Source organism: Homarus americanus, unplaced genomic scaffold (assembly GCF_018991925.1).
Source record: "Homarus americanus isolate GMGI-L3 unplaced genomic scaffold, GMGI_Hamer_2.0 scaffold51476, whole genome shotgun sequence".
Lineage (NCBI taxonomy): Eukaryota > Metazoa > Arthropoda > Malacostraca > Decapoda > Nephropidae > Homarus > Homarus americanus.
In genome coordinates, this window is record NW_024736148.1 from 2,631,209 (window position 1) to 2,647,535 (window position 16,327).

Below are 16,327 nucleotides of genomic sequence, written 5' to 3' on the forward strand. Positions count from 1 at the left end.
ATCTCCAAGAATGACACTTCCCTACCGTCTCAAGAATGATACCTTCCCACCTGGTCTCAAGAATGACACCTTTCCTACCTGATCTCAAGAATGACACCTTCCTTCCTCCTGATCTCAAGAATGATATCTTCCCTACCCTGATCTCTAGGACACCTTCCCTCCTATCAAAGAATGACACCTTCCCTGCCCTGATCTCAAGAATGACACCTTCCCTACCTGATCTCAAGAGACACTTTCCCTACCTGTAAGAATGATACCTTCCCTACCCTTCTGATCTCAAAGAATGACACCTTCCTACCCTGATCTCAGAATACACCTTCTACCCTGATCTCAAGAATGACCCTTCCCTGATCTCAGAATGATACCTTCCTTCCTGATCTCAAGAATGACACCTTCCTACCTGATCTCAAGAATGACACCTTCCCTACCCTGATCTCCAAGAATCCTTCTACAGGTCTCAATGATCCTTCCTTCCTGATCTCCAAGATGATACCTTCCCTTTTCTCCAAGAAACCTTCCCTACCCTGATCTCAAGAATGATACCTTCCTACCTGATTTCAAGAATGATACCTTCCTTCCCTACCCTGAGCTCCAGAATGACCTTCCCTACCCTGAGTCTCAAGAATGATACCTTCTACCTGATCTAGAATGACACCTTCCTACCCTGTCCAAGAATGACACCTTCCCACCACTGATCTCCAAGAATGACACCTTCCCTACCTGATCAATATAATCATACCTTCCTACCTACCCTGATCTCCAAGAATGACACCTTCCCTACCCTGATCTCAGAATGACACCTTCCTACCTGATCTCCAAAATGATATTCCCACCTGATCTCGTGACACCTTCCCTACCCTGATCTCAAAATGCCCAAGAATCTTCCTTCCCTACCTGATCTCAAGAATGACACCTTCCCCTACCTACCCATTCAAAATTCCTACCTGATTTCAGAATGACACCTTCCTACTCCTGATCTAAGGCTGCCTTCCTACCTGATCTCAGAATGAACCTTCCCTTTACCCTGATCTCAAGAATGACACCTTCCTACCCTACCCTATCTCAAGAATGACACCTTCTACAGTCTCATGAATGACACATTCCTTCCCTACTGATCAAGAATGATTTTTCTACCTGTCTCCAAATTCCTACCTGATTCAGATTTCTTCCCCTGATCTCAGAATGACACCTTCCTACCCTGATCTCAGAATGACACCTTCCTACCCTGATCTCAAGAATGACACCTTCCCTTCCCTAGTCTCAAGAATGACCTTCCCTACTCCTGATCTCAAGAATGACACCTTCCCTACCCTGATCTCAGAATATTCTACCCTGATCTCCAGAATGACACCTTCTATACCTTCTGACACCTTCCTACCCTGATATCAAGAACACCTTCCTACCCTGATCTCAGAATGACACCTTCCCTTCCCTACCCTGATCCAAGAATGACACCTTCCTACCTCGATCTCAAGAATGACACCTTCCCTACCCTGATCTCAAGAATGATACCTTCCCTACCCTGATCTCAAGAATGATACCTTCCTACCCTGATCTCAGAATGATACCTTCCCTACCCTGATCTCAAAGAATGACACCTTCCTCTGACCTCAAACCTTTGATCTCAAGAATGACACCTTCCCTTCCCTACCTGATCTCAAGAATGACACCTTCCTACCTGATCTCAAGAATGACACCTTCCCTACCCTGATATCAAATGACACCTTCCTACCTGATCTCCAAGAATTACTTCCCTACCTGATCAGGGCCTTCCCTACCTGATCTCAAGAATGGTACCTTCCCTACCCTGATCTCAAGAATGACACCTTCCGTACCCTGATCTCAGAATGACACCTTCCCTACCTGATCTCAAGAATGATCGTTCCTACCTTGATCTCAAGAATGGTACCTTCCTACCTGATCTCAAGAATGACACCTTCCCTACCCTGATCTAAGAATGACACCTTTCCTACTGATCTCAAGAATGACACTTCCTACTCTTCCAAGAATGATGCCTTCCTACCCTGATCTCCAAGAATGATACCTTCCTACCTTGATCTCAAGAATGACACCTTCCTTCCCTGATCTCAAGAATGACACCTTCCTTACCTGATCTCAAGAATGACACCTTCCCTACCCTGATCTCAAGAATCATACCTTCCCTACCCTGATCTCCAAGAATTACCTTCATACCCTGATCTCCAAGAAAGACACCTTCCCTACCTGATCTCAAGAATGACACCTTCCCCTGATCTCAGAATGACACCTTCCCTACCCTGATCCAAGAATGACACCTTCCCTACGCTGATTTCTAAGAATGACACCTTCCTACCCTGATCTCAAGAATGAGTACCTTCCCTACCCTGATCTAAGGATACACTTCCTACTGATCTGAGTGACACCTTCCCTACCCTGATGTTGGATTCTTCCCTACCCTACCCTGATCTAAAGAATGACACCTTTCCTACCCTGTCTCAAGAATGACACCTTCCCTACCCTGTTCTCCAAGAATGATGCCTTCCCTACCTGATCTCAAGAATGATACCTTCCCTACCTTGATCTCAAGAATGACACCTCTCTGTCTCAAGAATACACCTTCCCTTACCCTGATCTCAAGAATGATACCTTCCCTACCTGATCTCAAGAATGCTTCATACCTGATCTCAAGAAAGACACCTTCCCTACCCTGATATCAAGAATGACACCTTCCTTACCCTGATCTCAAGAAAAACACCTTCCCTACCCTGATCTCAAGAATGATACCTTCCCTACCCTGATCTCAAGAATGATACCTTCCATACCCTGATCTCAAGAAAGACACCTTCCCTACCCTGATATCAAGAATGACACCTTCCTTACCCTGATCTCATGAATGACACCTTCCCTACCTTGATCTCAAGAATGACACCTTCCCTACCCTTATCTCAAGAATGATACCTTCCCTTCCCTAACCTGATCTCAAGAATGACACCTTCCTTCCTGATATCAAGAATGTCACCTTTCTACTGGTCAAAGAATGACACCTTCCCTACCCTGATCAAGAATGATACCTTCCCTACCCTGATCACAAGAATGACACCTTCCCTACCCACATCTCAAGAATGACACCTTCCCTACCCTGATCTCCAAGAATGACACCTTCCCTACCTGATCTCAATAATCATGCTTCCCCTCCTACCTGATCTCAAGAATGACACCTTCCCTACCCTGATCTAAAGAATGATACCTTCCCTACCTGATCTCAAGAATGATACCTTCCTACTGATCTCTGAATGACACCTTCCTACCCCGATATCAAGAATGACACCTTCCTACTACCCACATCTCACAAGGAGGCACCTTCCCACCACCTGATCTCAAGAATGATACCTTCCCTACCTGATCTCAAGAATGATACCTTCCCTACCTGATCTAGATGACACCTTTCCTACCCTGATCTCAAGAATGACACCTTCCTTCCTACCCTGATCTCAGAATGACACCTTCCCTGATATCAAGAATGACACCTTCCCTACCCTGATATCAAGAATGACACCTACCCTGATCTAAAGAATGACACCTTCCCTACCCACATCTGAAGAATGACACCTTCCCTACCCTGATGTCCGAATGATCCTTCCCTACCCTTCCCTGATCTAAAGAATGACACCTTTCCTACCTGATCTCAAGAATGCCTTCCCTACCTGATCTCAAGAATGCACTTTCCTTCCCTGATCTCAAGAATGATACCTTCCTTCCCTGATCTCAAGAATGACACCTTCCCTACCCTGATCTCAAGAATGACCTTCCCTACCTGATCTCAAGAATGACACCTTCCCTTCCCTGATCTCAAGAATGACACCATTCCTGATCTGAAGAATGGCACCTACCCTTCCCTGAGCTCAATAATGATACCTTCCCTTCCCTGATCCAAGAATGACACCTTCCCTTCTGATCTCAAGAATGATACCTTCTGTCACTGATCTCAAGAATGACACCTTCCCTACCCTGATCTCAAGAATGACACTTCCTTCTCTACCCTGATCTCAAAGAATGATACCTTCCCTACCTGATCTCAAGAATGATACCTTCCTTCCCTACCCTGATCTCAAGAGAATTACCCTTCCCTTCCCTACCCTGATCTCAAGAATGATACCTTCCCTACCCTGATCTCAAGAATGACACCTTCCCTACCTGATCTCCAAAATGATTTCCTACACTGATCTCAAGACTGTCCTATACTGATCTCGAATGACACCTTACCCTGATCTCAAGAATGACACCTTCCTACCCTGTTCTCAAGAATGACACCCTACTGATCTCCAAGTTCTACCCTGATCTCAAGAATGACACCTTCCTACACATCTAAGGTACGTTCCCTACCTACCCTGATCTCAAGAATGACACCTTCCCTACCGTCAGGATGATCTCTGAGAATGATACCTTCCCTACCCTGATCTCAAGAATATGTGCCTTCCCACGTGATCTCAAGAATGACACCTTTCCTACCTGATCTCAAGAATGATCATCCCTACCCTCAGTCTCAAGAATGATACCTCCTACCCTGATCTCAAGAATGATATTCCCACCCTATCTAAGAGTCATATTCCCTACCTGATCTCAAGTTTCCTTCCAATTAAGAGACACCTTCCCTACCCATTCAAGAATGCACCTTCCTACACTGATCTCAGCACCTTCCTTACCTGATCTCGAGAATGACACCTTCCTACCCTGATCTCAAGAATGATACCTTCCCACCTACCTGATCTCAAGAATGACTCCTTCCTTACCTGGTATTTCCTACAGTCTCAAGAATGATACCTCTACCTGATCTCAAGAATAATCCTTCCTAGACTGTACCTTTCCTACCTGATCTCAAGAATGATATTCCTACCTGATCCTGAATGATACCTCTTCCCACACGATCTCAAGAATGATACACCTGATCTCAAGAATGATACTCTCCCTACTCTCAAGACGTTCCTTCTGATCTCAAGAATGATTCCTTCCTATGATCTCTAGAGTATGACATTTTTCTTCTACCTGATCTCAAGAATGATACCTTCCCTACCTGATCTCAAGAATGATACCTTCCTACCTGATCTCAAGAATGATACCTTCCTACCTGATCAAGAATGATACCTTCCCTACTTCTGTCTCAAGAATGATTCTTCCCTACCCCTGATCTCAAAGATTCTTCCCCACATCTCTCCAAGTATGACACCTTCCCTGATCTCAAGAATGATACCTTCCCTCCCACATCTCAAGGATACCTTCTCCATTCAAGAATGATACCTTCCCTGATCCAAGAATGATTCCTTCTGATCTCAAGAATGATTCCTTCCCTACCCTGATCCAAAGTATGACACCTTCCACCTGATCTCAAGAATGATACCTTCCCTACCCTGATCTAGAATGATACCTTTCCTACCCTGATCTCAAGAATGATACCTTTCCTCTACCTGATCTCAAGAATGATACCTTCCCTACCTGATCTCAAGAATGATTCCTTCCCTACCTGATCCAAGTGATTCTTCCACCTGATCTCAATATACTCTTCTACCTGATCTCAAGAATGATACCTTTCCTACCCTGATCTCAAGAATGATACCTTCCCTACCCTGATCTCAAGAATGATTCCTTCCCTACCCTGATCTCAAGAATGATACCTTCCCTACCCTGATCTCAAGAATGATACCTTCCTACCTGATCTCAAGAATGATACCTTCCCTACCCTGATCTCAAGAATGATTCCTTCCCTACCCTGATCTCAAGTATGACACCTTCCTACCTGATCTCAAGAATGATACCTTTCCTACCCTGATCTCAAGAATGATACCTTCCTACCCTGATCTCAGAATGATTCCTTCCCTACCCTGATCTCAGAATGATTCCTTCCCTACCCTGATCTCAAGTATGACCTTACCCTGATCTCAAGAATGATGCCTTCCCTACCTGATCTCAAGAATGATACCTTTCCTACCTGATCTCAAGAATGATACCACCCTGATCTCAGAATGATACCTTCCTACCTGATCTCAAGAATGATTCCTTCCCTACCTGATCTCAAGAATGATTCCTTCCTACCTGATCTCAAGTGTGACTTCTACCTGATCTCAAGAATGATACCTTTCTACCCTGATCTCAAGATGATACCTTCCCTACCTGATCTCAAGAATGATTCCTTCCTACCTCAGTCTCAAGAATTACCTTCCCTACCGATCTCAAGAATGATACCTTCCCTACCTGATCTCAAGAATGATACCTTCCCTACCTGATCTCAAGAATGATTCCTTCCTACCTGATCTCAAGGAATGACACCTTCCCTTCCCTCATCTCAAGAATGATACCTTCCCTACCTGATCTCAAGAATGATACCTTCCCTACCTGATCTCAAATGATTTTCTACCTGATCTCAAGAATGATTCCTTCCCTACCCTGATCTCAAGTATGACACCTTCCCTTCCCTACCCTGATCTCAAGAATGACACCTTCTCTTCCCTACCCTGATCTCACTTCAACTCTTCCCTAATGTGATCAGACTTGATAGATGTGTCGCGGGTGGGGTCGGCAGTGTCGACGGTGTTGTATCAGGTGATCAAGTCAAAGGCATTCTTACAGGCCAGCGAGGGGCAGCTGTACCGCCTTCTGTCGGAAGGAATCACATCCAGCAGCTCAGTAGTGATGTGGTCTTCCTTCACTCCAGGATCAAGGTGAGTCAACATAGACTAGCCATGTGGATTCCAGCCGCTTAATAGCTCCAACCTGGTCAACTTAACCTAACCTAACCAACCTAAGGTCGTGGTGCACTGAGAGCGGGCAGGCCAGAGCGGGCGGGCGAGCGGGCGGGCGAGAGCGGGCGGGCGCGGAAGACTTCGTACATTGTAACCCATAGACGTGGCCACACTGCCAGCGGGCGCAGGCTGGCACCAACGCATGCCACCCCGCTCCTGCCCGTTCTCGCCTGCCCGCTCACAGTGCAGCCGTGGCCTAACTTCACCACTATCCCTACAACGTCACTCTCTGTAGTAACAATTTTACAGTAACTTCACCATCAGTCACTCACCACCAATACCTTCCTGTCATCAATAACCAGTCACCACACCCTCTACCACACATTTCACCATCAGCACCATATCCTCTGTCCTCTACCACCCTAGCGAAGTGTGGAATGTTGTGTTTATTTTTTATTTTTTTATTTTTATTTTTTTTTAATACACAGGGATTAGTCCACCAGGCACAGGTCATTGACCCACATCGGGGCCTGGGTGGCGAAAATGTAATAATAATAATAATAACAGTTGTAATAGTAATTAGTTCATAGTAAATAAAATTTATAATAAAATAAATAAAAATAAAATAATAATAACAATAATAATAATAACAACATTGATATTAATTGTAATAATAATATTAATAATAATAATAATAATAATAATAATAATAATAATAATAATAATAATAATAATAATAATAATAATGAGGCAGAAAGTCAGATCAGCAACCTGGGACTTGGTCACAATTTTCGTGATGCCATATGGCAGCAGGGTCTACCATTAGACAACACATTATGCTTCCAATATCTTCCCAGGCGGTAGTACCTCCCTGTTTGATAGCTGCCTACCTACGCAGAAGGGAAGAATTTGGTATCTGTCATGATCACGTATTTTGTGTGTGCGTGTTTTAAGAGGTGGACGATAGCATCAAATATACGTATGGTATTTGGTGCTGCAGATTAGTCACCAGGCACTACTGCATCCCCCATACCTCCAAGTTCCTCACTCTGATATGTCACTAACACACACACACACACACACACAGCTCAGTAACCATGATGACACCATTTTACTCTACATTCTCGATAGCTTAAGTAGGTCAGTGGATCAAGTCAGACAGCTGTTCACATACAGTACAGGGGTGAATCTGCATACCCACGGCCTGACTCACAGTTGTATTGATACAGGCACTTCCGCTCCCAGGTGACCCGGTGTGTCAAGTGGTCTACCTACAGTATTTTTATCCGATAGTCTCGTTTGTGGGAGTTATTTCCTTGTATTATGTTAACTGGAGTCTCTTGTTCTTAGTCGTTACCTTCTGATTTTGATCGCTGGGGTTGTTTGTTGCTAAATGGTACTGCAAGAAGTGTTCTTTGTGTTTTGTTCGCTGGGGTGGTATTTACTCAGATGATTTATGTAATACAGTGTTTGTCGGTAGATTCAACCATGAGAAGCACGGTTTCTTGGTCTACTCAGTGCCGTATCACTAGACTGTCATCAGGTACTGGCCCAAGCTGAGCAGAGTGAAAAACATTGTCCATTCTTATTTTCACAGGAGTATTTTTTAGTTAGTAACAGATTACTAACTCACGATCCTGTAAGAATTTACTCCTCAAAGACTGGGTTGGTGTTAGACTGTAGGTTATTGTTGAGGGATCGTACAGCACAGTACAATACCAGTCCCGTGTATTGTACCCAGTCAACTCTGCGGTCACGACAACCCGCGTTTAACTGTCAATATCACCAGTCAATATACAGTAATCTTTAACATTGGAAAATATTATTGGAACATAGACTAAAATATCAAAAATTTTACATAGATTAAATTGTAAAATAACTATAATAAGTTTGTCAATAAATTAATGAATTAATATATAATTAAATGCATAAAATCTAAATGAATAAAACAGCTCGTTTTCTCTGCTTAAATACCGTCTGTATAAATAATTAGATTTATTTGGGGTTTAATATTTAATGTGGGTGGGATTGTGGTAGGTGGGTGTGTGGTTAGGTGGTAGGTGGGTGTGTTAGTGCGGGTGTGTGGGTAGGTGGTAGGTGGCCAGACTCATAACTACCTCACACACCACCACACTAACAACCTTGGCCGCTCTGTGGTCATGGGCAACCTTAACCATGTCAGGGACGGGTACCACCACCACCACTACCACCACCACCACCACCACCACCACCACCACCACCACCACCACCACCACAACCACCACCGCCACCACCACCACCGCCACCCACCACCACCACCACCACCACCACCACACACCACCACCACCACCACCACCACCACCACCACCACCACCGCCACCACCACCACCACCACCACCACCACTACCACAGGCCACCACCACCGCCACACCACCACCACCACCACCACCACCACCGCCACCACTATCACAAGCGTCACCACCACCACCACCACCACCACCACCACCACCACCACCACCACCACTACCACAAGCGTCACCACCACCACCGCCGCCGCCACCACCACCACCGCCGCCACCACCACCACCACCACCACCACCACCACCACCACCACCACCACCACTACCACAAGCGTCCACCACCACCGCCACCACCACCACCACCACCACCACCGCCACCGCCACCGCCACCCACCACCACCACCACCACCACCACCACCACCGCCGCCACCACCACCACCACCACCACCACCACCACCACACCACAAGCGTCACCACCACCACCGCCACCACCACCACCACCGCCACCACCACCACCACCACCACCACCACCGCCACCACCACCACCACCACCACCACCACCACCACCACACCACCACCACCGCCACCACCACCACCACCACCACCACCTCCACCACCACTACCACAAGCGTCACCACCACCACTACCAAAGCGTCACCACCACCACCACACAAGAGGTCTTTTAACACTCTACCTATGTACTGTATAACGATATCGCTGGTATTATCACAACAATGGTAAACTTGGTATTATTGACGAAGTAAATGAAGAAAGATTTACTTAGATTAGATGTTTACTCAAGAAACACCTATCACATTATTTGGTTCAGTTAGCCGTCAATAATAGTCGATAAATCACTATAACACGGACAGCTGCTGCGTGAAATTGTTGGCAGCATTGCAAGAAAATTATAATAATAATAATAATAATTGGGCAAAAATGTCTCAGGACAAAAGAGCACTTGTGTATTAAGGTCAGGGTGGAGTAATATTGAGTGTTCTTATATTTGGTGTGTGTGTGTGTGTGTGTGTGTGTGTGTGTGATGTGTACGTGTGTGTGTGTGTGTGTTGTGTAGTGTGTGTGTTGTGTGTGTGTGTACGTGTGTACGTGTGTGTGTGTGTGTGTGTGTGTGTGTGTGTGTACGTGTGTGTGTGTGTGCGTGTGTGTACGTGTGTGTGTGTGTGTGTACACACAATATAAATAGAACGCTGCCCGAACCATTGTGGTCATTTCATTGATGACCGTCTCACTCATCCTTCCCTCCCATGTTGTTCCCCCTCTTTCCACCTCTTCTTCTTTCCTTCCTTCCTCCTCTCTCTCCTTCTTTCTCTCCACCTTCCTCTCTCTCCCTCTTTCTCTCCCTCTGTTCTACCCTTCTCACTTCCCTTTTTCTCCCTTCCCTTATTTCGACTCTCTCTCTCCCTCTCTCGGTGAAAGTAGTTTGTATAGAGGTGTGTTGGGTAGTTCTTGGCCGATTAGCGATTTGTTATGTAAGGGGTAGTTGGTTCACGGTGAAGCAAATTAGTGAAGTTAGGTGAGTTTAGTTATTTAGGGTGGTGGTGGTACGACGGTGGTGGTGACGGCTGGTGGTGACGGCTGTGTTGGTGGTGACGGCAGTAGTGGTGATGATGGGTGGTGACGATGATGGTGGTGGCGGTGGTGGTGGTGGTGTTGACAGCGGTGGTGGTTGACGGTGGTGGTGACGGCGGTGGTGTGATGGCGGTGGTAGTGACAGCGAGTGGTGACGGCGGTGGTGGTGACGGCGGTGGTGGTGACGGCGGTGGTGACGCGGTGTGGTGACGGCGGTGGTGGTGACGGCGGTGGTGGTGATGATGGTGGTGACGGCGGTGGTGATGACGACGGTAGTGGTGGGCGGCGGTGGTGACGGCGGGTGGTGGTGACGGCGGTGGTGGTGATGATGATGATGGTGGTGGTGACGGCGGTGGTGGTGACGGCGGTGGTGGTGACGGCGGTTGGTGATGATGGTGGTGGTGACGGCGGTGGTGGTGACGGCGGTGGTGGTGACGGTGGTGGTGGTGACGGCGGTGGTGGTGATGATGGTGATGACGGCGGTGGTGGTGATGACGGCGTTGGTGGTGATGATGATGGCGGTGGTGGTGGTGACGGCGTGGTGGTGACGGCGGTGGTGGTGACGGCGGTGGTGGTGACGGCGGTGGTGGTGACGGCGGTGGTGGTGACGGCGGTGGTGACGGCGGTGGTGGTGACGGCGGTGGTGACGGCGGTGGTGGTGACGGCGGTGGTGGTGACGGCGGTGGTGATGACGATGGTGGTGGTGACGGCGGTGGTGGTGACAGCGGTGGTGGTGACGGCGGTGGTGATGACGGCGGTGGTGGTGATGATGGTGACGGCGATGGTGGTGATGATGGTGATGACGGCGGTGGTGGTGATGATGGTGGTGGTGACGTCAGTGGTGGTGACGGCGGTGGTGATGACGGCGGTGGTGGTGATGATGGTGCTGACGGCGGAGGTGGTGATGACGGTGGTGGTGACGGCGGTGGTGGTGATGGTGGTGGTGGTGATGATGGTGCTGACGGCGGAGGTGGTGATGACGGCGGTGGTGGTGACGGCGGTGGTGGTGATGATGGTGCGGCAGGTGGTGACGGCGGTGGTGACGGCGGTGGTGGTGATGGTGGTGGTGGTGATGGTGGTGGTGGTGATGGTGGTGATGGATGAGAAGTTAAGTCAGGCGTAGCAACCTGCCTTGTTTACCATTATCAGGTGCTGACTGACGGTGTTGTAGCCCACCACACACACTCACACACACACACACACACACACACACACACACACACACACACACACACACACACACACACACACACACACACACACACACACACACACACACACACACACACACACACACACACACACACACACACACACACACACACACACACACACACACACACACACACACACACACACACACACACACACACACACACACACACACACACACACACACACACACACACACACACACACACACACACACACACACACTCAAATAGCATGCACCCACACACACACAACACACACACACACACACACACACACACACACACACACACACACACACACACAGTACATTTTTCCCAGCAGGTGGTGTGTGTGTGTGTGTGTTGGCAGTAGGGAGGGCTGAGAAATAATGGCGGGCGTGAGAGACAGGTGAGGGGGCGTGGATAGATGGAGTGGTAGGGGTGTAGAAACAGGTGTGGATGGGGGCTAACCACTGGGTACGGAGGTGGGGGAGGTGGGGTCTCTTTCTGGCGTTAGGTAAATAAAATATTAAAAGTGGCGTACCGTAGTGAAGGGGTGAGGTTAGGTTAGGTTAGGGCAGGTACGCAGGAATTTATAAATGATTAATGAAAGACGAGGTGTGTGTGTGTGGGTGGGGGGTGTAGTATTGGTGTGGTAATGATTAGTGTGATAGGTCAGTATTTGGTGAGTAGTACATTACCTCTATAAGTGTACAGTACACTACACCAGGTAGCTACTGAGACTCGCCCCACAACTACCACACCACTCACCACACTACCACACACCAATCATTATTACATACCACTCATTATCACACCACTCACCACCATGCCATACCATACCACCACACCACCATACCACACCACACACCACCATACCACACCACCACAACTACCACACCACCACCACACTACCACACACCATCATTACTACATACACTCATTATCACACCACTCATCACCATGCCATACCATACCACCACACCACCACACCCCACACACACACCACCACACACACCACAACTACCACACCACTCACCACACTACCACACACCAATCATTACTACATACCACTCATTATCACACCACTCACCACCATGCCATACCACCATCACACCACCATACCACACCAGTCACCACCACCACCACACCACATACCACACACCACACCACCATACCACACCACCACCACCACACCACCCACCATACCAACACCAAACCATACCATACCACAACACACCACCACACCACACCACCACACCACACCACCCACACCACACCACCACCACTACACCACCACCACACCACACCACACCATACCCACACCACACCACTACACCAGACCACCATCCCACACCACCACACCACACCATACACACCACACCACACACACACCACCATACCACACCACACCTCACACCACCACACCACCATACTACACCACCCCACCATACAACACCACACCACCATACCACCCACATCACCATACCACACCACACACACCACCATACCACACCACACCACACCACCACCTACCCCACACCACCATACCACACCACCACCACCACACCATACCACACACACCACCACACCACACCACCACACCACACCACCCACCACCACCCACACCACCATACCACCATACCACCACACCACCATACCACACCACCACACCACACCACCATACACACACCACCACTCCACACCACACCACACCATCCACACCACCACCACCCCCACACCACCCACACCACCACCACCACACACCACACACCACCATACTACACATACACACCACTATACCACACACCACCACCACACCACACCACCATACCACCACACCTCACCACCACCCACCACCATACTACACCACACCACCATACCACACCACACCACACCCACCACACACCACCACACACCACACCACACCACCATACCACACACCCACACACCACCATACCACACCATCTCCACACCACCATACCACACACACACCACCATACCACACCACCACCATACCACACCACCACACCACACCACCACCACACCACCATACTACCACCACACCACCATACACCACACCACCCACATACCACCACCACCACCACCACCACCACCCACCCACACCACCATACTACACCATACCACACCACCATGCCCACCACCACCACCACCACACACCACCACCACACCACCCCCACACCACCACCACACACCACCACCACCACACCACCACAACCACACCACCTCTTGACTGGTGCACAGTTTCGTTCACACCTCCTCCTCCTCCTCCTCCTCCCCCCCTCCTCCCCCTCCCCCCCCTCCTCCCCTCCTCCCCTCCCCTCCTCCTCCTCCTTTAAGAGATAGACAGATGGAGTGTAGGAGACAGTAAATAGATAGACAGTAAGCAAATAGATGGAGTGTAGTTGACAGATAATGGACAGTTGATATGTACACAGTATTAGACAGGTGGCTATGATTCTGTCGTGTCCTGACCTCACTATACACACCGTCAGTTAAAACAGCCTTCCTTCCTCCCTGATACCATAGCGAGTATCAGCTGTGGCCTCCTGACTGACCTTCCTGATGTTGTGTGATGTCCTTCTGGGTGTTGGTTCTCCGGTACCCCCCCCCTCCCCCGTCCCCTACAGTACAGGGGTCAGTGTCGGTAAGCCTGCAGTACAGGAGTCAGTGTTGGTAGGCCTACAGTACAGGAGTCAGTGTTGGTAGGCCTACAGTACAGGAGTCAGTGTTGGTAGGCCTACAGTACAGGAGTCAGTGTTGGTAGGCCTACAGTACAGGAGTCAGTGTTGGTAGGCCTGCAGTACAGGAGTCAGTGTTGGTAGGCCTACAGTACAGGAGTCAGTGTTGGTAGGCCTACAGTACAGGAGTCAGTGTTGGTAGGCCTACAGTACAGGAGTCAGTGTTGGTAGGCCTACAGTACAGGAGTCAGTGTTGGTAGGCCTACAGTACAGGAGTCAGTGTTGGTAGGCCTACAGTACAGGAGTCAGTGTTGGTAGGCCTACAGTACAGGAGTCAGTGTTGGTAGGCCTGCAGTACAGGAGTCAGTGTTGGTAGGCCTACAGTACAGGAGTCAGTGTTGGTAGGCCTACAGTACAGGAGTCAGTGTTGGTAGGCCTACAGTACAGGAGTCAGTGTTGGTAGGCCTACAGTACAGGAGTCAGTGTTGGTAGGCCTACAGTACAGGAGTCAGTCAGTACAGGAGTCAGTGTTGGTAGGCCTACAGTACAGGAGTCAGTGTTGGTAGGCCTACAGTACAGGAGTCAGTGTTGGTAGGCCTACAGTACAGGAGTCAGTGTTGGTAGGCCTACAGTACAGGAGTCAGTGTTGGTAGGCCTACAATACAGGAGTCAGTGTTAGTAGGCCTACAGTACAGGAGTCAGTGTTGGTAGGCCTATACTGTAGTGTCGTGTCTGGCTGGTAATGGGATGATGGCGAGTTCTTTGGTGAGGATTAGTGTCCCTGATGGATGCCTCTGTTGTGGGTGTTGTTTTTGTTGCATTATTGTTGTTATTTTTTATGGTTACAGTATTATTGTTGTTATTATCGTTATTATTACTGTTATTTTTAATTTTCTTATCATTGTTTTATTGTTGTTATTATTGTTATTGTTAATTTTGTTTTTATTTTTATTCCTATTATTATTGTTATTTTTTATTACCATACCCTCAACTGTGGGTTAAGGTAGCGCTTTCGGGCCTTTCTCTCTGTCTGTCTGTCCCCCAAAGTAGCTCGAATAAAGGGCCTTTGGATTTGCACAAAACATAGTCAACTTGATCAAACATTTTACAAGGTTCCCCACACTCCTTCCATACCCCCCTTCCCCCCTGTGTCCCGTGATCCACCCCATGTAAGAATGAGGGAGGAATGGAAGTAATGGGTTCTGTTTTATCAGTGGACGATGAGAGGAAATAGAGAGAGATGAGAAAGAATGATTGTTATTATTATTTTCGTTAGGTGGTGGTGGTGCTGGTCACGGCAGATGGAGGTCTCACTCTCTCATCCCCCTCCCCCTCTCTCCCAGCTCAGGTGAACGCTCTCACTTGTCGTCCCTGATTCATTTATGTACTCTGTGACTCATTTGTTGATTCGTACACTCACTCAGTCAGTCTCAGTTTGCTCGCTGTCTCAACCAGTCGTGTGTCTCTCTCTCTCTCTCTCTCACATATGTACTCACGCGCTCACACACACACACACACACACACACACACACACACACACACACACACACACACACACACACACACACACACACACACACACACACACACACACACACACACACGAGTCACAAAGATTAATTTTCTCTGGTGAAAAATTTTCGTGATGTGTTGGATCAGCTGACACGAAGTAGGCCTCTCTCTCTCTCGTGTGTGTGTGTGTGTGTGTTATAATGCTGAACTGCTTATTAACACATGATAACAGTCAAAGGATGGAACTACACAATGAACAGAGGTTTCAAAGAGAACGTATGGTATCATTGATGGAGGTTGGTCAGTTCACAAAATCTTTCAGTACAGAAAGAGGAGGA

At 48.3% G+C, this 16,327-nt stretch overlaps 1 protein-coding gene and 1 long non-coding RNA gene across 2 annotated transcripts in view; both read left to right on the plus strand.

The window, feature by feature from the left end:
- The window catches only part of LOC121872043, an 85,944-nt gene extending 79,380 nt beyond the window's left edge, over positions 1-6,564 (plus strand). Inside the window, exon 5 of the long non-coding RNA XR_006090013.1 lies at positions 6,521-6,564. This is a non-coding gene — a long non-coding RNA (uncharacterized LOC121872043). The remainder of the gene's footprint in view (positions 1-6,520) is intronic.
- A 46-nt stretch (positions 6,565-6,610) lies between these two features.
- LOC121872044 overlaps positions 6,611-16,327 on the plus strand; it is an 82,213-nt gene continuing 72,496 nt past the window's right edge. The window contains exon 1 of the mRNA XM_042374709.1: positions 6,611-6,692. The gene's annotated coding sequence lies outside the window, so the exon portion shown is untranslated. The remainder of the gene's footprint in view (positions 6,693-16,327) is intronic.